Genomic DNA, 25,264 nt, shown 5'->3' with positions numbered 1-25,264 from the left:
ACTAGATGAATATAACTGGGGTAATTCTCAGGTACCTTTTGAACGACTGTGGGTCTTCAGCTTGGAGTTCTTGCATTTGTCCAAACTGAAGCCTCCTTTCTGTTGTCACCATGACCATGGTTTCACAAACCCTGCTGTAACTTCTTCTTTGTTCCTTTTGAGAGCCAGGACTAGTCCTAGTTGAAGTTCATTTTTGGTGTGTATACTTAACAAACTAAAAGCAAGATGAACGGGTGTGATTGCCATGACACGAATAGGTACATGTACACATAACGCTATCTGTGTTTTAATGCCAGCAGAGAGCATACTTTTTCACACAACATTTAGCTTTTTTAAATTGTGCTTTTATTTTCTTTCTCTCTTCATTTAATTCAAATCCAAGTTGAATACTTAATCAAGGGGTTTTTAGCTGTATACAAAGGGGTTAGGGGAATGCAAGAACTTTTTAGTCAGGGTTCCATTGATAGCTCTATCTGTTATATTCAATATCAGAAAGTCAAAACTGAATTTATAGTTTATAATACTGTTACCTGTATCAAGAAACTTTTCTTTGCACAAGAAGCTCTTCTGTCTGCACAAGAAAGGGATTGTGAAGAGCATAAACATTCTTGAAATCCAAAATTGTGAAATTTTGGATTGGCAATGCATTTTAAACATAATTTCGCAATCACTTTGAGAGGATTTCTTTCATTTTTCAAATTCAATACTGAATAGTAAGAATTAAATTTTGTCTTGAATTAACATTTTCTCTCTGCAGCAGGCACAAAGTGCTATCCAAGAGAGCAAAGTCCTGAAATCAAGGGTTTATCTGGAAGTCCTCAGAAGTCACCTAACATGAAGCAAGCAATATGGACAAGGTTAGGAAGAAGTCATTGTTGTGCTGGAGGGATTCCATGACTTTTGCTCCAGCAACAATTGCTCTTGTTTTAAATTCTACACACTAAACAAATGACTAACTTCAACCCTGGGTTTAACGCTATACCCTACCCTAAACCTAACATAGGACCCTATTGCAAACCTAACCCTACATCTTACATAAAACGAAGTTCGGAGCAACTGTTGCAGGAGCAAATGTCTTGTCACCACTGGAAGATGGACTCGACAAACTCGGTCAAAGGTCAAGAAAATTATCAGAAATATGCTGTGAGATCCAGTGGTAAGTTGTGCAATGTTTATTATTTTTATCTCTATGGGGCATTGTAGCAGTGCATTAAAAATACTTATTTTTTATAAATGTTTTTTTGGTGCAATATCAGGGCATATTTAACAATGGCCAAAATCTGATTAATTCCCCATAGAGGCAACCTGCTGTGCAATGTCGGGCCTCAAATCACTTTGATAAAGTATTCAATTTCTTTGTGTGAGATGGTTTAATATTTGATATCAATAATTATATTCTGTCATGAAAGTTCACCTGAAACTTTTACAAATGATAGTAAAAGAATAGCATGTTTTCAAGTCATGGTCAAATGTTATTTTAGGCCAATGAACTTTGGATTTTATTCTCAAATAAAATAATTTCATTTTTCCTTTAATTTTGAAAAAATTGTTCATTTTGATTAATCATAATTCTGAACCTAATCTTATCCTCACATTATTATAAACCAAATCCAGTCACTGCCTTCAATCGTATGTCTTCCATGAAACGTAGATGGGAGTGGTCTGTCACCGTAGTAACTCTTTGGTCAGCCATTGATAGGAGCTACATGTATGCATTGTATCGGGTTTCAGTACAGTGAAGTTTACTTTTGCAATCACCTTTTTTATTTAAACTTGATTACTTTTTCATCTTACAAGGACTGGAATAATTAAGTTGTTACTTTTCTTTGGTTCACAGCTTTACCTCATGGCTGAGAGGAGGCTTACACAGCTGATAGATGACAGTGCTATGTAAAGTGAGTATAGGGAAATAAAGATAGTTGCAGTTCATTGAAATAAATCTTAATTATGGAATGCCAATAATGCAATATTGAGTGATTTCAAGTTTGGTGTTAGTTTGCAAGCACGATTGCGATCACCTTCCATAACACCTAATTGGACTTTATAACAAGAATGATCCGTATCACATTGTTAGCTCAACATATAGTGAGATTGGTTCTTAAACCAGCTTTGCTTAAACATAAATGCCCAGTTCTAGTGACAACATATAAATGAGTTCAAACAGAATCCAATAAAATGACCACCCAAGTGTTTGTATGTATTTGACAAGGAACAAATATGTACCAGATGATTCTTGTAGAAAAATGTGTAATTGGTGAGAAATGGACAGAATAAAAAGGCATTCCAGGCAGGCATTGGGTCTTCTTTTTTTCCCAAGCAATGATGATACACTGTACCACCTGTGCTTATCTGTGTTTGTGATCTTGAGTGTAATCATTTTCAGCCAATATTTCATGATTTTACAGATTTAGATTGATGTACCGATAAATGAACCATGACTAGGTAGAGTGATTTTAGATGATGTATGATTTCAGTTATGACACAGTGTACTTCTTCATCAAAGAGGCTCTTTTTAGCAGAAAACATTTTGGAGAAATTATTTTTCAATGTTGGAAATATATGTGTGTAAACATCATGCCTTATGCTGCAATATGCACATATGAGAACTAGATACAATGTAATCGAGTTAATTAGCAAGATGTTTTTGATGATGTCAATGAATTGATGCAAATCCCCAAATTAAATTTTGTTTCAGTGTAGTCTAGCGGTAGTACATTTGTCCTAAATGCAAAATTGTATTAAATCCTATGTAGATGTGTCACAGTACAATTTTTATACAGGATATATTGTTAGAACTTCGAATAATGTTTTGTTCTTTCTCCTTATACTTGCAGTCATGTCACTCGGTGTACAACATGGATGCACCCCCTATCTGGGAAAGTCTTCCAGAGCTAAAGATGTGACACCAATCTTGACATCTTCATCTGCACTGAATGTCTGGTGCGATCGTTTGTTGGTACATACATGGACATGATGTGTAATCCACCTGTAAAGAAAGACCAAATGTTATATCCTTTGAAACATACAACAAAGGAACCTGTTTTGTAAATACCTCTTTTTCTTATCTCTGAGAGAGATGACTACCAGGGACTGTTACTTTGACACCAGACATTATACACGCTCTGTTTTTGGTGCTCCACTTATGTACTTAACATGGAAATTTCCACCATGTAAATCAAATTGAACGAACCAAATGCTGATTTAAAAGACTATCTGCATTCGCTACTTATGAACCAGGATGGGAAATGGTTTTTGTCTCACCTGCATAGCAGAGTGAGACTATAGGCACCCGCCGCTTTTCCGACGGCGGCGGCGTCGGCGTCAACACCAAATCTTAACCTAAGGTTAAGTTTTTGAAATGTCATCATAACTTAGAAAATATATGGACCTAGTTCATGAAACTTGGACAAGGTTTATCAAGTATTACTGAACATCCTGCTTGAGTTTCATGTCACATGACTAAGGTCAAAGGTCATTTAGGGTCAATGAACTTTGGCCATAGTGGGGGTATCTGTTGAATTACCATTATAACTTTATAAGTTTATGGATCTGATTCATGAAACTTGGACATAGGAGTAATCATGTATCACTGAACATCTGTGCAAGTTTCAGGTCACATGACCAAAGTCAAAGGTCATTTAAGGTCATTGAACTTTGGTAATTTTAGAGGTAATTATTAGATTGCTGTCATAACTTTCAAAGTTTATAGATATAGTGTATAAAGTGTGGATATAGGGGTAATCAAGTTTCACTGACAAGTTTTAGATCACATGATCAAGGTCAAATGTCAATGAACGTAGTATTGTATCATATGAATGGTGTTTTTTGTGAATAATTATTTGATAGTAGTTTTCAAAGACAGCACTGCTGCTATATTGAATTGCGTGATGCAGGTGAGACCGCCAGAGGCATTCCACTTGTTATTTTTTAGGGGCTATTTTTTTCCACAATGGGGGTGATTGCTGACTTTTTGGGGCTATTTCTTTCATATTAAGAGCTACATTTTTTGCAACAAGCACTTACGCTGCAAAAGCATTTCTCATCATTCTGCTGTATGTAGAAAATTTATTTTTAGACAATATTAGCGCCCCAAAGTGTTCAATTTTGTGAATTTTCCAACACTGTCATGAACCCATTTTTAGGTATTTTATGATGACTTTTGTGTATCTCAAAGGAGCAGGTCCAAGCTATTATCTCTGAACAGTGATTTTCAGTTTAAATTTAAAAAAAAGACCTTTTCTCTTTCTTAAAACCTTTTATTCTGTTTCAAACTTGATCGAGAATGAAATTTGTTTTTGAGAAAATGGACACATAAAAAGCACGAATTCCATTTTGCAGTGAGTTTTCTCCCTAAAAGTATAGAACCAAAACAGATTTTTCGTTTTGATTTACTGGTAAACAGAAAATCACTGTCCCTAATTATTTGCTGACTTTCCAAATTATCTGAATTATCTGTTGTTTGATTAATGGATGCATAGAATGTAGAGCATGATTACTAGGAGAAAATATGTGCACAAGGTTACAAATGATTTCCAAGTATCATGAGGTTTATAATAAATATGGTGTGGTAATTAGGGCTTGTAGGTTTTTGTGGAGTTAACTCGGTTTACATGAAGTTAGTAATTGTGTTTATTTTGTGTTTACTATTCCGCAAAAGTGGACCCAAAGGTTTTCCAGAGTTTTCCTCGAATGAATTTTATCTCTGGTTTTTTACCCTGGATCTACTTGTCGTAGAATAATTGTTTAAAGGGGAACGTAAAGGCTTGTTTACTTTATGCACACAATAATAATACTGTACTGGATTAATGAAATCAAAAATTGGAAAGCGCGAATTTAACCCATCCCAGGGTCATCATTTATTTGAGTTGCCGAAGTTCTCTTCAATCTTTCGCCCTAGACTCTTAACTTGCTTCTGGATGGCTCTGCACCAATTATGTGATACCCCTTAACCCTATTAGGACTGGGAGGGGGCCATGATGGCCCCCCTCGACGCTTTGCACAATATTTCCGAAACGCAAAAGGTAGCTCCGCAAAATTTTTTGACTTTTTTCTTTCAAGTCTCGCAAAACTTTTGAGACCAAATTTGCGACCTACGGGTATAGCATCGGGACGCTACGTGACTTTTTACGAGACAATGTCATGCCAAAAATTGATAATTTTTATACTTTCTGTACAAAGTCTGTGGGAGATGAAATTCATAAAAGTGTGATTATTTTTCATTCTAATTGGTCTGCCTAATTAATATAGAGTTTAACTTAGTTGTTAAGTGGTCTGTAATAATTTCCATTAAAAAAAAAAATGAAAAACAAAAGATGAAAAAACAAAGAAATACATAAATTCTAAAAACAAAGAAATACATGAGGAAAAAATTGGCTTTCGCAATTTTTCTTTGAGGAAACCTTTAAATTAGTTTACAAATATGACATCTGGAAAAAAAGAGAAAATTTGAAGTGAAATTTGGTGTTAAATATGCAAATAATGGTTTACACGAATAAATTTGCATATATTATTCATAATGAATAAAAAATTATTTTCAGAATTCTTTTTTTTTATACTGGCTTGTAGTTTATGCGGTAAAGAATGCGCAAACGGCGGCCGAGATCAGAAGGGGGGCCATCAAGCCTATCATGCCCCCCCCCAGTCCTCATTATGTCTCAAATAGCCCAGTCCTTTTCTCTGATTTTATTTGTAATTGCTTTTTCATGTGACCAGCCACCCACAAAGCAACAATAAGTTGCCAGGGAAGCTTCTCTGTAAATAGCCAAAATAACAAATTTGATCCTCAAAATGAAAAAAGAAATACGGTATCTTCTTCTTCATACTGTCAGAATTTTAGATGAGAAAAGTTAAATAGAAAAAAAAATAGATACAAGAGTTTCTTTGACATTAGTTTTTTGCAGGCTGCTTGAAAGTTCACTTGTGTCCACCTTGAACACAAAGATCCCCCCCCCCCCATTTGAATATGTGCGTAATGCAGCACAATAGCTTGATATACACTTATTTTCCATGAATATCATTACTATGTTCTATCCAGTTTCATAATTTATTATGATACAAAAAGAGTTTATGATAATTTTTTTTATTTCATATTCTAAATAAGAGATTAAGGCTATTTCAAATGCAGGAATAGCAGTTCTAAGCTAATTCAGTCTATTTTTTTATATTAATTTCACAAAATATTTTTTGTATCATCTGCATAGATAATGAAATGTGATATTTCAAAGGATTCAACTATGTCATTAACACAACAAACACCCAAGTACACTTCATTGCAGGATAACTCATGTTTCGGAAAGAATGTTTTTGGACAAAATATCAGATCAATAGTTATTGAAAGAAGTTAACTAAATTGGTCCCGAGATGAAAAAAGTCACAGAGGTCATTTTGTACCCCAAAAATATTTTTTTTTCATGAAAAAATAAATGTGTGAAGATTCAACTTCAAACTTACCTCTTGCATATGGGTGTGACGAAGCTCATGAATCCATCTATTTTATATCAATTTTTGTTTCATTAGTCCCAGTAATATATAGTGCTAGACTGCTAGTGATGTGTTTTTCTTTTTGTTTCATTATATCCAGAGTATATAGTCATGGTGTTAGATTTTTGAAAAGTTTTATAAATCTAGCAAAATGATTCTTCGAACTGTTTCACGAATAGACTGAAAGTCCTGCCTAATTGTTAATGTGCATATGATATTTCATGTGCAGTCTCATTGATTCATACACAGTAGAGTGCATCTACTGAGGGTGATCCAATCAATATGGTGATCTGTTTCTTTCCACATGCAAGTGGAAATTAAGAGCAATTTTTTAGTCACACTCAAATCTTTGTGAAACACTCCTTTGATTTGTCTCTTATGTCACATATAATGCCAGATAGCTTGGACCTGCCCAATAATGTTTGCTTGTCTGTACTATATACTTGTTTTGTATTCATGATTTTATACTTATTTTTTTATAAAATTATGTAAGACCAGCAGCCTGGAAGATTTATTCAAGTTGCAGGACCGTAGCAGCTGACCTCGATTGATGGTGGTAGGCCCTAAACCTTACAAGCATGGCTTCCTGTCTGGTTTGAGCTGGGATCTTCCTGCCAGAATCACACAATTAGTGACGTCACTACCGAGAGATCTATTTTTCAGTATGCAGAGAAGGGCACTGGACACTGTTGTGCATGGTATACAACTTACCACAATGTAAGTGCGTTGATAATGATTTCAATGATATTTTGTGTAGCCTAGAGTATGCAAGACAATGCAATCGGTTTTCCAGTAATTATGTACTGAGGGCAATAACATTTGTGAAAATATTGGGTGGCAATTTTCCCCATATCAGGATTTTCTCTCTCTTTTCTTTTAATGACTGCAATCCCTTCTCTTGACCTTTACTGTTATTTCTTCCCATTCCTGTATCCTTTTGTGGGGTATAGTCTTTCTTTATATACCTCCCAGTACTATCTGTTCTAGCTGTTCTAACTATATCTTTGTTTCACATTGTTGCAACATGATATTTGCCATGACTGAGTTAATAATTTGATAAAAAGATAAACAATTTTTATAAGAAATTTTTATATATGTATTTATATATACAGACTTTGATCATGTTATTTTTTTTAAAGCAGAGCAATGATAGAGCAATGTAAAATATGTTGCAAAATATTTATTCTCCTTTTCTGTATGTGTTATTTTTGGGGTCAGACTAATTTGAATTACTATTTTCAAACTTTATCGCGGTCATTTCACCATTTACCTTCATGAACCTCATGTTTGTGCTAAAGCCGATGGCAGCACCAGAAACATAAGGGTTGTGTGAGTGCCGAGTGTGTATCCATCATGTAATCACAGAATGAGAAGAGATAATGTGGACTGCACGAATGTTAAGATATGTGATGATAAGGTAGATTCTCAATATAGGTTTGTTTGTCCAAATCTTCAACTTCGGATATGAATTTTTCACCCATTTTTACGAGGATAATGCACCTGAATGGTTTTTCCACGGTGTGTAAAAAAAAATCTCCTTCAATTAAAGCAATATATGTAAGTCTGGAATCTTGTTTTAGAAGTGCAATGTCAAATTTTGATTTCTAGAGCCTTGCCAGTATAGTGTTTCAAGTTGACCCATATTGATATTTGAAATATTGATGGAGCGGTTTAGCCAATATGGCTTTGGAGCTCGGTGACATTTGTCAAGATCGATCAAAAACTGGTTTGCACTCCAAATTGACGCAGGTAACCATTTATTTTGCACAAAGAGAAGACGGAGGAACTGGCAACGTATGTTTGAAGAGAGGGATACTGACTTCCAGAAATTTGTTTAAGTTGCATGTGACATCTTTATATTTGGTGTTTGGAATCTGGTAATGTTGCGATAATCTTCAATCACTCTCTGACCACAAGGAATGGTGCTCCTTTCAGCTTTAACCCTATCTAGGCCGGGGTATTTTGAGAGTTCATATGGCCGGGGGGGGGGGGGGGGGCCTCCCAGGCCCCCCTTTAGATCTCGGCCGTCGACCGCGCGATCACGCCGAAAATTGGCATGCGGGTTGCCTGGGACATAATTTACACAATTGTATAGTAATTTTTTTCATGCGAATTGCTATTAAGTAATTATGCTAATTTATGCGCAATTAGTATGCGAAATCATACTATTATCTCAAGCTCCAAATGTTCTAATTTTTGGAATAGAAACTCTTTGTGGTATTCTTAGCAAGTGTACTTGAACAAAATTGCGATATCAAATCATTTTCTTATGTATTATATTGTTTTTTGCAATTTCTTACGTATTTCTTTGTTTTTTTAACCTTTTGTTTTTCATTGTTTTTTCAATGAAATTTGTTGGGGACTCTTCTGAGATCATAAAAAGCATAAAATAAATACATTTAGACCAGCAAAACTAAAAATAATCATACATTTATGATTTTTGGTTGAAAACACAATTTGCATTGACTTTGTACACAAAATCACGTTTTTGAGCAATTTTTTGTCCGACATGCACTTACATAATGTTGCTTAATTTCGGAACCACGTACCCGGGTGACGCAAAATTGGTCTCAAAAGTTGCGCAAGACTTAAGAGTAAAAAGTCAGCGAGCGGCATGGTCAAAAAATTTTGCGCGGCAAAAATATTGCGCGAATCGTTGAGGGGGGGGCCTCCGAGGGCCCCCCCCCCCCCCCGGCCTAGATAGGGTTAATATGCATGATATCCAGAGCTCTTCAAAACCTCATACAAGTCGCACACTTCTTGGATTCACAAATGCCGATATCTTGTGAGAGTGTCGGCCTCTTTGTGGTGGCATTAGAGGAATTCTCAGTGGATCTAGTTCCAGGTGGTCATTTGTGTCTTTTCCAGCCATTTGTTGATATTTTCCTGTGTTTATGAGATTTTCCCAGATTTATTTGCATCTGATGAAATGAAAGGCAATGTGAAGTCTTGGTATTATAGAGTCAGAGTCAATAAAGACTATTTTTCTCCTCATGCATGCTGATCTTGTCACCAAAAGGGAAGCTACGTACATCTGATACATTTTCTGGCTTAGTCTGTAACTCTATTATTAAACCACAATGCACTTATTTGAATTCTGATAAGGCAGATTCTTAAATTGTTTGTCAACATTCATTTTCTGAGGAAACATTCTTTATCTGGAAAGAATTTTGAATAGATTTCCTGTGTAAAGGAAACTTCATCATGTTCAGGTATTCAGAAATGTAATCCCTTAAAGTGAGGGGAAGTTACAGTGTACTGTGTTTAACCCTATATAGCCAGGGCTATTTTGAAATTGCATAGCCAGGGGGGTAAGGCTTTTTAGCCACCCCCCCCCCCCAGATCTTGGTCGTCGATTAGGGCCGGTATTCAATTTGATACTTAGGCCAGAATTTTAAGTACTAGTATTTTACTCAGTATTTTGCCTTTAAAAAACACAAAAAAAACACATCCATCTTTGGTATTCAATTGTATTTGGCTTAAATATAAGTCAGCCACATACCAAAGTCTGGCTAGCATATACCGTAGTTTACAAACGTGATATGCGCAGTCATACATTCTGCGCTCAGATGATAACATACATTGCGCGTTATTTGGCTCAAACTTTATCATGATGTCAAAATGGTTGTTACTTGTTAGTATTTTGCTTAAATATGGCTGAATGAAGTAAAATACTTGGATGTAATCTAAATATGAGGTCTTTTTTTAAAAGCCCCCCCCCCCCCCCCCCCCGGGCTAGATAGGGTTAAGTTATGCATGTACCTGCTTATCATTGCCGGTTATTTTGGGAGAAGGGCCTCCACTCAATGATTCGGAATTTCAATATCCTTTGATCTTGTGCCATCTAAAAATCTTTCATGGGGACTTGTGAGTCTTTCATTTTCTTTGCAATGATCATACAATGCATAATTTGCAGACCATCATAGAATTATTTCCTTCTTCTTGCTTATGGTTCCTCTGATCATGTCAGAGAAGTTTCTCAGCCAGGTCCTGAAGCTTGATGACATGAAGTGATGCTAGGTTGTTCATTCATCCATCTTCTGGTCTGTGTGTAGGGCTGTGATTGTTAGATTTTTCCAACACTGTCCCTGTGGCTAAACACATGGTTTCCTATATCCAGCAAGGAACAAGTTTGGGAAATTTTGTTGGGTGCTGTCTGTTAGATTTGACATTGCATATTTTAGTAGACTGTTCCAACTCTCCGTGACCCTTTGGCTAAAGAAGTGGTTTCCTCCATCTAGTCTGGAACAACTTTGGGCAATTTTATTGGGTGCTGTCTGTGAGAGTTGTCATTGGTTCTTGATGACTATTTGGCTAAATATATCCATGGAAAGATTTTTTCAAAATAATTTATTGGATGTCTTCTCTGAAATTTGACATTTTGCTTCACTACTAGGGTTCATGCATTGTATTGTAATGATTGATGGGGGATTATAAACCATTGTGGGATATGAAGTGTACTCCCTCAGGACAAGCCTATGTTGAGGTCCTAACCCATTAGATCTATCTTTCATTGTCGGTGCCTCGCCTGATCACTCAGAGTTCATGGTGGCATGATGGATACAGTAGGCAAGCAAACATTTGGTTCTTGTATGATGGTGAATGAATAAATTAGCTTGACAGGGGAAAAAATAGTCAAGTATTTTCCCGATTGGTTTCTATTTTGATCAAAATGCAGTGTTCATTGAAATTCATAGAAACGCTATTGCATCATGTACGGAAAAGGGTATATTTAATTTATTTGCAATATATTTTTAATATATTCCATTTGCTCTTGAAAAGAAAAGCCCCCCCCCCCCAAAAAAAAAAAAAGCACCCAAAATTATTTTTTTAATGTGATATAAATTGACTTGTTTAATGAAAATGATTAGTAATAATACTAAAAAAATATTAAATTGAAAATTAGAACTCTGTAGGGTCAGTCATGGATAGTTAATGTTGAAAGGATGTGAAATGATTGAAAATAGACAGATACAGGGAGTTAGTGATTATCACTGATTTGCTCTAAGCCAATCAGATGCAAGGATTTTTTGATAAAAATCACTGACAAAAATCTTCATGAAATGCTTCCCTGGATGGATAGTACAGGGAGGTATACGAATAGAGCACAATCAGTGGATTAAATGCTATTAGTGTTGAATTGGGGAGAGGGGAGGGGGAGATGGTTGTAAGGAAGGGTGGTTGTTTTGTTCAAGGGCGAATGAAAAGACTACAAAGGCGATTAAAAGACAGAATCTTACGTCAAGGAAGGGGAGTAGTTTGGAAAGATCGAGGGGGGGTTAAAAGAAATTGCTTCTTGAGGCAAATTTCAGATGAATATGAATTAAGTTCCCCCCCCCCCAAAAAAAAAAAAAGTAGTAACTGTTGCCCCCGGGAACACAATCACTTGGAAAATCGATTGATTGGTCTTGCATACTATTGGCTACATAGAATATCATTAAAATCATTAACAAAGCCCTTTCATTGTAGCAAGTTGTATACCACGCACAACAGTATCCAGTGCCCTTCTCTGTACACTGAAAAATAGGTCTCTCAGTGGTGATGTCAAATATTGTGTGATTTTGTCAAGAAGACCCCAGCTCGGACAAGGCTGCTGGCCATTTTGTGAGGGGTGGGGTTTGCCCCATTGAATTCAGAGGTCAGCTGCTATGGTATCCTGTATACTTGAATGAATCTTCTTGGCTGCTGGTCATTTTTTTTTTGTTCACTTTCTTTGAAAAAATGAATTAAAAATCTTATAAATTAAAACTTATTTTAGGCTCATTTGTGTATCTTTATACATACTGTGACAAATCCCTCCCCTCCCTTATCAATTTGACCTGCCTGCCCCCCCCCCCCCACTATCAATTTCAACCTGCCCCCTTTTTTCATCCGTTTTGACACCCCTTTTCCCTTTTTTATTGGGAGTGGGGTGCCAAGGGCCCTGTTGCATAAAACTACTATATAGTCATTTTGCCATCTGTTTCCATGTTAGCTACCATTGGATGGTATGACCTTATACAATACACATCATAGAGGGCATTAGAAAAAATCATAAACAATGTAACTGGAAGTTCCAATATCCTCAAGGCAGAGCTGAGAGTGTTTGGAATGTTTCTAAAGTAACAAGTGTGTGCAATTATTCTAATGCCCAAGCAACATGATGTGCATTATTTGTTTTATAAGATAGTGATATGAATTCCCATTTGATAAACCATCTCTTCACCATGACCAGTCAAAAGAACCGTTTTTTTTCCTTAGCGCATAGAGAAATGTTGATGTGATATGCGCTATATAGAAAATATGATCATTAGTAGCACCAATTTTGGCAATTTTTCCCTGTTAGCTAAAATGTATTACTGATCATGTGATCGATTTCAGCCAATCATTTGATTAGGATCCATATCACTATTTTATATTTTTTATGCAACAGGGCCTGTATTCTGAAAAATCGTGTCATTTTTACAACCCCGTTATTAACTTATGTAGAATGTCATTATTTATTAAATTTCTGTACTTTTCCTTAAAATTGAATATTAAGTAACCTGGACTTATTTTCATTGTACTTCCCTTTTTTCATATCGAATATAGGCAATATGCAAAAAAATGTATATAAAGCAGCCATGAATACCATTTAAAAATTTGTAATGGCATGCAATATAGAAAAGGTAATGCAAAGAAAACACGATTTTCAGAATACCGGCCAGCTTTTAGGTTGTACAATGTGCAGAAGGTAAACCAAAAATTAGAAGGCTTATGCTTGATTGTATTCTTCCATTTCTTTTTTAAAGAAAATTTCTTGGGCCTACATTTTCCAGGTGCAATTTCCATCTTTTCCAAGATTTGAGAAGAAAGGCGGAGATGAAATTTTAAGTTATGAATTAACCGAGTGATACATCACTGAACATTTGTAATAAGGAGTAGGCGAGTTCCGTCTCGTTTTCAATGACTCTCACAATTCAAATTACCTTCTGCACTGTATAAGCCAAATATTGAAGTTAGTGGCAATTTTGCAGGTGATTATCTTATAAAATTAGTGAAATGCAAAACCACAACAATTTTCAGCTTATAAGTTACAAGAATCTTGTCAGTTCGACATTTAAAAATATCTTAATTTTTTTATATTTTAGAAGAGTGAACTTCACAAAATCAAAATAATTTTATTCAATACATTTTTATTTTGAACTATATTCTAAATTTGCTTGAATAGTCTTTTAAGATGTGCTGTATTTTGTCATCTATTTGGTTCATATTTTTGATTTATCATCAATGCATTAAGAAATGCAATACATACAGATTATATGGAATTTACAAAACAAAAATGAGTATTATTTCAAATTGGCAATGTGAAAGGTTATGTTTAGTTAGACAAATTTGAGTTTTCCAAAGTTTGTAACATCTAATATAAGATGTTTTGCTCAAGTTTTGAATATAGTTAATTCATGTGAAGATGCATTTCACTAAGTTTATTTTTCAAAATCTGTAAGAAAATGAGGTAGGCAGAATATACATTAAGGGGATTTCAAAATTAGTCATTCGACCATTACGATCATGGGCAAATTTTAATATAACCAAACGGTCGCAAAACCAAATGTGAAAATCCCTTCAGAGGTAGATCATCATCTTCTTTGCTCATGAGCAAATAAGATCTGCAGGGGGGGGTTGAGATAGGAGAGGAGAGAGACAATGGAAGAAAGAGACAGAGGGGAAGTGAGGGATGGACAGAAAGAAAGAGAGGGAGAAATGGCAGAGAGGAAAAAGTTTTGTACCAGAATAAATACAAGTAGCCAAAAGGAGCTTAACCATTGGCGGCGATTTCATGGGATTTTTTTGGTCCATATGGGGGGAGGGATGGACGACAGCCCTCTCCAATAAACTTCTGTACAAAATTTTAAAAATCAAAGGGGAAGGGGGGCATGTTCCCTTCACCCGGAATCACCGCCAATAGTTGTAACACAATCATTTATTAATTTATCATCAAGGCAAAATAACAAATTCTTAAAAAATTTGGCCATATTTCATTTACACAGCAACTAATAGTTCGGATTTACCAGGTGCACTTGTAAAATAGCACTATCGTATTTTATTCTTCGGGGAGATGGGAGCAATCAAAAGCATACAACGAAACATTTTTATTTGTCAAATTCTATAAAGCTTATTTTTGAAGACTTTAAAGTTTGTCAGGTGATAATTACCAGTACTGACCGCACAGAAACGTTGTTAAGGTAACAATGCGTTCACAGAGGCCCTGTTACAACAGGTAATGTGGCAGCATAGCCTAATGTTACAACAATACATACTTTACACATTGAAATACGCGTTTTGACTTCACAATCCGGAAGATGTGACTGGGCTTACTGTTAACGTTCTATTAGACTTACAACGTTTCTGTGCGGTCGGTACAGAATGGACTAATTCATCAAAAGCAGATATCAGAAATATATCGTTACTTAGTCCCAGCACCCCAATCCCCCCCCCCCCCCAAAAAAAAAAAAGAGATAGAAATATCCATAAAATTAATTCACTTCAAAACGGTCCATTGAAATATTTGCCTTATCACCGGCAGTCTTTTTTTTTAATCTGTAATGTGAATTTGCATCTGAGAGGTTGTATGGTCTACACATTTTCTACACTTCTGCATCTAACCTGTGCACCAAGAGTGAATGAAGATAATCACCCTAAAAGATGTAAACTGAATAAACATAACTCAAAGAGAGGAAGTAATCAATATCAGACAACATAAAAAAATTACAATATAAATATATATATATTACAATTTTTGTTCATTTGACATTCGTATGAACAAATGAGTGATTGGATGGATGGATGAATAAATAAAAGAATGAATGTGGTCATACACAAATCAATGAATGGCTGAGTGAATGAATGGATGAATGATTGGCTAAGTGAATGCATGAATGAATGGCTAAGTGAGTGAATGAACGAATGAATGAATGGATGGATGGATGGATCGATGGATAAATGAATGAATAAATGGATGGATGGACGGATGAATGTATGTATGCGAGCATACATGAATTAATTAATCGATGGACGGACGGAGGACGGACGGATGGATGGATGGATGGATAGATAGATAGATAGATAGATAGATGAATGCATGTATGCGAGCACGCATGAATATTAAAGGTCAAGTCCACCCCAGGAAAATGCTGACTTGAATAAATAGAGAAAACTCAAACTAGCATAGTTCTGAAAATTTCATCAAAATCGGATGTAAAATAAGAAAGTTATGACATTTTAAAGTTTCGCTTATTTTTCACAAAACATGTGATAATGCACAATCCATCACTCACTGTTTCTTTTGTTTGTTATTGTTTGAATTATACAATATTTTATTTTTTACAGATTTGACAATAAGGACCAACTTGACTGAACCATATAATATTAAACAATGCTAATTCCACAAGTTCAGAGAGGAATTAATTGTTGTATCACTTGACAATGAGGAGAATATAAGAACATTTCATATTTCATATAATAAAATACAAAAGAAATAGTTAGTGGATGACGTCATAGTCTCCTCATTTGCATACCAGCCAGGATGTGCATATAATTGTTTTGTGAAATTAAGCGAAACTTTAAAATGTCATAACTTTCTTAGTTTACATCCGATTTTGATGAAATTTTCAGTGTTATGCTTGTTGGATTTTTCTCTTTTTATTCAAATCAACTTTTTGTTGGGGTGGACTTGTCCTTTAATGAATGGATGGATGGCTGTCTTGAATGGACGGATAGATTAATGGATGGATGGGTGGATGGATAGATGAATGAATAAATGGGTGAATGGATGGATGGTTGGTGGAATGGATGGATGGATGCTCGTCCATGGACTTTCAAAATTGACCCTAAAGTAAACATTCTTCATTAGATCCCTTCTCAAAGGAACGATACCCGCCTAAACAAGTATTTTTCATGTTTTCTCTAGCCTTTATAATACCCTTTTTACGTATCCAGAGTTGGAGATTACTTCTTGGGTTTGGAAATTGTTATACCCTTTTTACTTTATATGCTCTAGAACCCCCCCCCCCCCTCCCTTCCCTGCTCCCTCCCCAGGGTTCCTCAGGCAAGCGGAAGATCAACTTGATCTTGATCTCCTCACCACGATGGACTACATCGGGAGAACTTTCCACCATGGTATTTTCAGGATACTCGTCGACAGAAGTCGACCATCCACGTCCTACTCCTTCTCATACTAAAATTGAGTCATTTCGTGCATGGAGGAAGTCAGTCGACTTGCATGGCCATTCTCCATCAGATAGCTGCGTGCAGATGCATGGGCGGATGCCTTTCAAGTTCCAAGCCACTTTCTCCTATACAACTAATTCCTACTCCATGAATTTCTACGCTGACCAGGCCGCATGGATGGTTATGTGTAGTCTTGTCGAGTGTATATATCTCTATTCCATTTCCAATTGTGGCTTAGGGTGTACTTGCAACAGATGGCAATCGATCTTATTGAAAGTCTTGGACCACTCCGGATTAATTCTTTGCTGATGGAAAAACAAAACAGAACAGAAAACAAATGAAACAATTCTGATATATGTTCCGTTTTTCTTTATGTCATCGAACATCGTTACTCTCGTATCAATCTGAAAAATCCATGCAACCAATTAAGTTGATTCCTGTTGACACACATACTTGCTGTTCAAGACAACTCGAATATATAAATTTGCAATTTGCATAAAATGAGCAAAATAAACAAGCACAATGAATTTTTGTCAAAATCTAATGTAAAACAAAAATAAAATAAAAATAAAATAAACTAAAGATACATTAAAATACATTGCCACGGGGCATAACAATGGATAACTCTGAATTTGAAAGAGTAGATCACTATATCTACCTTGGGCAACACATCAGAATGGATCATGAAGAACTGACGGAAGAAGTTAAAAGGGGCAAGGGCTGGATGGAACGCTTTGGGGAATTCCAGTGACATTATTAAGAGCAATATGCTAATTTACCTTAAAAGAACAGTTTTTAATCAATGTGTTCTACCGGCAATGACCTATGGTTCCGAAACCTGGTCTGTAACAAAGAAAATGGAACAGAAACTAAAAACCATGCACTCAACACAGTGTGGAATGTACGATGTACGGATATCAAAACGTGACAGAAAAACCATACAATGGATTAGGAGCCAGACTAGAGTAATAGACTGTAATATAGACATATTAAATCAAAGCAATTAAAACAATGAAATGGTGATGAGATGAGCTGGCCACCTTAAAGATCTCATGATAATAGATGGACCAAACGCATCACAGAATGGAGACCATGGCTATATAGGATCACAAAATCGGGGTAGACAAACACTGAAATGGAGTGACAAGCTCTCAAAGTTCATTGGCATAAAGTGAATTGCATCAGCACAAGACAAGCACCTTTTGGCACCAACATGAGGAGGCCTTAACTTTGCAGTGAGCTGAACATGGCTGATATAATGATGACATCAAACAATCGCTTATTTTTTTAAATAAAATTAACTTATGCACATCACGGTGATATGCAATATATGAGAGAGATGGTATCACACGAACACTATTCATTTAATATTTCATTATATGTATTATATAATATTTTTATTTTTTGCACATTTGACAAAAAGGAAGCTCTTCATTTAATCACAATTACAGCAATGGTATATGTCTATGGAGAAATAAACTTATTTTATATGCTTTATAATGAGGAATGAATTTAAATATTTGTTATTTCATATAAAACTGAAAGTAGAATACAATATTCTAGTGAGTGCATGACGTCATCTTTTTCGTCATTGGTCTACAAGAAGGATATGCATAACTATTTTGTGAAAATTCGAAAATTAAAAATGGCGTAACATTTTTATTTTACATCCGATTTTAATCAAGTTTTCAGCGTTATGATTGTTGCATTTTTTTCTGCTTATTCAAACCAATTTTGTTGAAGTGGACTTCACTTCTAGAGGCGGAGCTAAGTAACTTTGATATTTTTTAAAAAAATTTACGAAACTATGCACAAGGCACCAGAGCTAGAGCACTCCCCCCCCCCCCCCCTTCCCAACAAAAAAAAAGGAGAAGAGAAATAGAGAGGGGGAAGAAAAAGAAGGAGAAAGGAGGGAGAAAGATAAGGGAATTAGGGAAAAGGAAAGGACGAAAGAGAGGGAAAGAAAACGAATGTAAAGAATAGAAGATAAGAAAAAAGTAGGAAAAGGGAGAGTAGAATTAAATGCCCTATTTTAATATACCCTTATTTATATACTTTTAATAAATGCCCCTTTTCTTTTCTAGTTTGTTCTGTTGATGTTCTGATGGCATTCCTTTTCTTTGAGAACAAGTGTTCCTAAATGAAGGGGGAAAAATTGTAAGAATAATCCTACGTGCCTTGAAGACCCAGACCAGACCAAAAAGTGAAATTGAAAAATCTATATAGGCGGATCCAGGGGGCGAGGGGCCTGGCCCATTCCCCTATTGGCGGATAAAAAAAAGGGAGAAATAGGGGGGAAGAAAAAGAAGAGGAAAAAAGAGAAAGAAGAGGAAAAAGAGGAGGAAGACGAGTAAATGAAATAATGTGAGGAGAATATCAGGGGAGTATTTCCGACAAAGTCCCATTTTATCCGACAGTTACCATAGTAACAGTGCTTCTTAGCCAATCAGATTCAAGGAAAGATGTCAGATCTGACAACTTGTCGGACGAAATTGTTGATAAAACGCTCCCCTGGAAAATAATTTCGAAAAATCTTTATATCACAATATTAAATTTGCGCTCGCATTGCAGATGAGAGACATATCTTGCTAAATGAATAGGCTGATATGGAGCTTAAAATGTCAAGTTTTGAAGTCAATATACAAAACATATTTTAGCTCGGACATTGAGCTTTCATTATTTTGTTTGATTTACAAATTTACAAAATTACAAACAGTGATCTGTAAATGTCCGTTTTATTTTCTGCTCGCGATTTGCGCTCGTATTAAATGTTATATATATATATAAACACATGCTTTCTATTCCTAATTACAAAAGTGTTTTAAAATGTCCAGTTTTCAGGCATTAATATCATCAAATCTCGCGCTTTCACAGGGTTCATTACATTAATAAATAAATAAGATAACAATATTTTCATAAATTGCTAATAATTAGATTGTCCCTTTTTTTTGGAATGTCGACAAGCATTATCTCGCGCTTATAGGAAGATAGTCATCATTTTTCATATGATGAGAAAATGTCTTAAGAATGCCCTTGTCCTAGTTCAAAATAATTTATTAAGTGCAATCCGGATATCCACTTCACAATTTTCCTATACAGTGCTTGAATTAGTTTTTAAATGGACCCTATTTACGATCGGAATATCAAATATTTCCAGCTCGCGCTTCGCGCTTGCATTATTGATTTTCATGATAAAAAATATATTTAGAATGACCAGATTCTAGGTCTAAATCTGAAACACGAGCACGTGCGTTTATTGAGATTAGCAGCTTGTTCTTTATTCAATATGCTTAAATTTATACGCAGTTTCACATCAGAATATATTTTAAAAAATCAGCTGGAAAGCGGTGAAAATGCATTAAGCTGAAATTTCTGTGTTAATTAGTTTATATTAATTAAGCTTTCGACTGGTATGATTTGTCAATTTCACTTTGGGCTTTGTCTGGGACTCTGGGTCTTCAAAGTTTCATGAGTCACGTGAGTGGGTAGATAAGTCATTTTTTTTCTTCTTCGTGTTAAGATATAGTGCCATGCATTTTCGAAAGAAAAGGTGCCCTTTCTCCATGTGCCCCTCCCCCCTCTATTTGTACTTGGCTCTGCCCCCTCTGCATTTTGTTTGTTGTTGACTAAGATACGTATTTGTAGGAATTTGTAAAATTGTACAAACTGCTTTTGAGGTAGGTATTCCTTTATTGGAATAGATATACAAAGACCGAGTGCTAGAATATTCGTATTAAGGTCAGTACAGTATATATGCTCCACGTCTGCATGTTTTTTTCGATGAGATAGGACATATCTCGTATCCATGTCTATAATTAAAAAAAATTAAGTCGATATTTATCAAAGTCTTTCATCTCGCGCTTTGTTTTTGCAATAATTTAAATGAGATGTGGGCCGTTTACAGATCTTGATATGAAAAAAAAATCAGCTCGAACTTCGCGCTCGCATTATTTGTTTAGTGATATAAACTTATACATATCTTCTTAATAAATCAAAATGGCACGTGAAATGCCCGCTTTCAGGTCAGTATACAGAAGAATCTGCTAGATCGCGCTTCAAACTTTTTAAAGTGTGCTTTTTTACTCAAGATAACTTGATGAAATTTTTAAACAAGTTGTTCATTTTTTAAACAACTTGCTTAAAATTTAAACAAATTGTTTTAAAAGTTTAAACAATAGTAGTAACTTAGAGTGACGGTCGTAAACAACGTCCTTGAAATATTAAACAACCTTTTTACTGCAATATTCAACACAAACCCCAACAAAAATCAAGATGTCATTTTTTAAACAGACAATTACTAAAGTTTATTCATTTTCTCTATAATCTTGGGGTTGTTATTTTTATGTATTCACCAAACATACCAAAGCGCTGAAGAAAAAAATTGAGCATATTTTCGTGAGGCCCCTATCGATGGAATTTGTATTTTGATAAGAAAAAAAATGAGGATTTAATTTAGTTTTTAACCAAGGCATATAATAACTGTCGTAGAAATTAAACTGACTGTGCCCCGAAGTCAAGCATTTATTCACTAGATCAAAAGAAATTAAACAAAACATTGCCAATCTTTATTCACCACACAGTGGTTACTGAGCACAATAAACTTGAACATAGTAAGAGTGAATCTCGGTGATTGTAAAACACCACTTGAGCAACTTCTAAAGACGTCCTTAAAACAGTGTTTTTGACATTAAAATAATCATAATACTTACCTGATTATCACCAAACCTATGTTAGAAATCGCTTCCTGAAGTTCCCATCATTTTACTCTCGATCGTACGCAGTAATAATTATCAGGAAAAGAAAACCAGAAGGATGCCCAGTTTTGTTTGAGAACACATGCCCGCTGTTTAAATCCTTCTCTCGTTGTTATTTTATTGTTTTATTCCCGTCTGTGAGTAGTTTTTAGTTGTCGTACTTGTCCTGTTGGTGAAATTCATGCTCTCTTCTGCCACACAGCCGCTTTTTTCAAAATGTCCCGCCATGAATCGCTAGATTTCGCCTCGGTGCGTAACAACAATAGTCCTATCAAGGATGTACATTCGTCGTTTTGTGAGGGCGGGGGTCTTCTTTTTATTTGGCAACCAGTCAATTTGACTATTTAATTATTGTGAGTGGATTCAGAGAGATTGTCTCCGTCAATGTCGTTTCAATAAAACTGAATACTGCATGTTTCTTTGGTTTGATAAAATGTTAAAGGGAAGTCCATCGTAAAAAAAAAGTTGGTTTGTATCAAAATTGGATTAGAAATATGAAAGTTATTACATAGTTTCGCTTCATTTTAAATGAAAGTTAGGCTATATAGCACATCTTGTTCGGTATGCAAACGTGGGTAGCCATGACCTACTCATTATTTCTTTTGTTTTATTACGTAAGATATGACTTTTTATTTTTCACCCCATTATTTCACCTCTGAAAAGTGAATGACCATTTCCCCCAAAAAATGCTTAAACAAAAATCTTACTTTTATTTCCAAAATAGCAATTAAAGTGATTATTAGTTCATGAATTTCATTGAACATGTGCGATATATATTTAACCCCCCCCCCCAGGTTCGGCTCTTGACTATTAAATAAATAACCACATTTCCAACTAAAGCCATGACGAGTTTCCTTAGAATTATAAGTTATGATTTTTTTTCTTTCTAAAAAGTGCCCTGAACGCCCTCATGATTGTTAAATATAGGAATGGCAATCCACCTCTATGTGAGAAAACGATATTTTTAGCTTAAATCATTAGAGTAATCCCTTGCTGTTTGGTAAAACGCGTTTCTTAGAGCACTTTTAACAAATTTCAAAAAATCATAACTTTATTCTGAGAAAACTCGCAAGGAATTAATTTATGATTTTAGTTGAAAATTTGTGATACTTACTTTAATACTGTTGACTTATCGATGTAGGTCTCAGTATACAATTACTTTTTACCTGTCTCATTTTACAGCTGCTATTCCTCCGCCATTTATAGCTCTACCATTTTCATCTCTACCAGTTAACCCCTGCCTTTTTAAGCTGTAATTTTTGCCTCTGCAGTTTTGGTTCATTTTCATTTGGTCTACAAGCAGCGCAGTTTGTTCTTGTTCTCAGATAGCTAGTCTTCGCATTGGATAACCCTACTATCAATTTGATCTACTTGACATTTGGTCTACACTGCACTATACACTTGATCTAATACCCACCGAAACTAATGCCCAGATAGTCTATAATTTCTTTTTCGTCTACCATTATTCGTTATTTTTTTCAATAGAAAATTGGGTTCCTAAACAGTTCATCTAACCATATAATAACTAAGTGGTTTTAGACCAATGAATATTAGATAAAATGGGTATTGCCTGACTATTTGACAAAATGGTAAAGGGGTCAAAATCGCAATTAGACTTTAGTATAGGCATGCAGCGTAATAACATGCTAAAAGAAAAAACAAGGGTCCAGATGGCGTTTGGGCTAAAATAACAAAATAAAATATAAATAAAATAAACAAGTGGAGCGCCTCTGGCAGTCTCACCTGAATTACGCGAATCAATATAGCAGCAGTGCTGACTTTGAAAACTACTATAAAATATTTAACAAAAAACACCATTCATATAATGATACAATACATGACCCTAAATGATATTTGACCTTAATCATGTGACCTAATTAAGACTTGTCTGTGATACTTGAATATCCCTATTTCCACATTTCATAAACTATATCCATAAACTTTGAAAGTTATGACGGCAATTTAATTACCTCCAACATGGCCAAAGTTCATTGACCTCAAATGACCTTTGACCTTGGTCATGTGACCTGAAACTCGCACATGATGTTCAGTGATACTTGATTACTCTTATGTCCAGGTAATATGAATCAGATCCATACACTTTCAAAGTTATGATGGTAATTCAACAAATACCCCCAACTTGGTCAAAGTTCATTGACCCTAAATGACCTTTGACCTTGGTCATGTGACTTGAAACTCGGGCAGGATTTTCAGTAATACTTGATTGACCTAACTCCGACCACATGGATAGAATTTGGGTCATTGAGAAGCGCAATGAAACCCATAAATCAAGAATTACAAATTCAAGTGTTTAATGCAGCACGATCAATGCATGAAACTTGCATTGTTGTATTCTAGTTCTTCAGTTTTCCAATAATATATTGTTTTGGCTTCTGATATGGTCTTAGTGTAAGAGACTGGGACGGCCTTCTCGATAATTTGCAAAGTGATTATGAAATGTGTACAAGTCAATGGGCCGGGCTAAAATTTTCGATTTCTTTGAAGTCTCACTAATATTTTCTTTACGAGACTTCATACAAAATAGAAATGCACTTGTTCCATATTAATTATGTGCATTTTAGGATAATCACAACAAACATGTAAGAGGACAATGCCATGAGTGTTCAACATAGTAAACAAATTCCCCCCCCCCCCCAAAAAAAAAAAAATGCAAAATTAATAAACACATAGGAATACCAATGTAATGTATTAAAGGGGAATCCAGCCTTGGCCATAAAATGTTGTGTTGGGAAGGAGAAAAATAAATCAAACAGAATGGTGAAAGTTTGAAAGAAATCAGACAAGCAATAAGAAAGTTATATCTGCTTTAAAATTGAGATCACTAATATGTAGATTTCAAATTGGCAACTGGGTAAGTAAATTATGACAAGGGGCAAGGACAACTTTCACATAGGCCATGTAATTTATTATAAGGGATTTGTGGTTTTCTCCTAAGAACCCATTCCCCTGGGGCAGAAATCTTAATATAGCCCAGGTAGTATATTGTTTTATGTCCTCATGAAAGAAAAATATGATTTAAAATAAAACTTTTGGGGAAAATGACATTCTAGCCATAATATGTATTGGAGTATATGAAAGAGTAGTCCTTGCCTTACATCACTATGGCATCCCATATGCGGCCAATTTGAAGTCTCCATGGGTATAGTGATTACCAATATTTACAACTTTTAAAAATTCATAACTTTCTTGTTGTTTGTCCAATATTGTTCAAACTTTCACCTATCAACTTGTCTGTTTTTTCTTTTCCTTATAACAAGTTTTTATTTGGGTTGGATTCCCCTTTAATGAACCTTTTGAGAGATGACAAGAAATAGATTTCTTCAAAATCAAATCTAAAAATTTTCAGTGAGATTAATTTTTCCCAGTCTCTTAAAAAAAAAACTGTATAGTAATTTATTTCATGAAAATTGCTATTAATTGATAATGCTAATTTATGCGTAATTAGTATGCAAAATCATACTTTTCCTTTTCTAGTTTTTGGTGTAGAAATTGTTTGCGATGAAAGAAATTGCAATATCAGATCAATTTCTTATGTATTATACTGTTTTTTTGCAATTTTCTTATGTATTTCCTTGTTTTTTTTACCTTTTCTTTTTCATTGTTTTTTCAATGAACCTTGTCAACGACTCTTTTAAGATCATAAACAGCATAAAATAAATCCATTTAGACCAACAAAAGTAAAAATAACATACATTTTATGGTTTCTGGTTGAAAACACGATTTGCATTGACTTTGTACACAAAATCGTGTTTTTGATCAATTTTGTGTCTCACTTACAAAATGTTGTGTAATTTTGGAACCGCAAGACTTGAAAGTAAGTC

General features: G+C 35.0%; 2 long non-coding RNA genes across 2 annotated transcripts; one reads left to right on the top strand and one right to left on the bottom strand.

Annotated features, from left to right (window-relative positions):
- Positions 1-677: 677 nt before the first annotated feature.
- On the top strand, positions 678-5,288 carry LOC135154782 (uncharacterized). Its single transcript, XR_010294220.1, has 3 exons — positions 678-1,156; positions 1,838-1,895; positions 2,835-5,288. It is a non-coding gene; the product is annotated as an uncharacterized LOC135154782 (long non-coding RNA).
- A 9,211-nt stretch (positions 5,289-14,499) lies between these two features.
- LOC135154781 (uncharacterized) lies at positions 14,500-21,655 on the bottom strand. Its single transcript, XR_010294219.1, has 2 exons — positions 21,378-21,655; positions 14,500-16,973 (listed from the first exon to the last, which is right to left on the bottom strand). It is a non-coding gene; the product is annotated as an uncharacterized LOC135154781 (long non-coding RNA).
- Between the last annotated feature and the right edge of the window lie 3,609 nt (positions 21,656-25,264).

This window comes from Lytechinus pictus, chromosome 7 (assembly GCF_037042905.1).
Source record: "Lytechinus pictus isolate F3 Inbred chromosome 7, Lp3.0, whole genome shotgun sequence".
NCBI lineage: Eukaryota > Metazoa > Echinodermata > Echinoidea > Temnopleuroida > Toxopneustidae > Lytechinus > Lytechinus pictus.
This window is presented reverse-complemented; position numbering and strand designations above follow the sequence as displayed.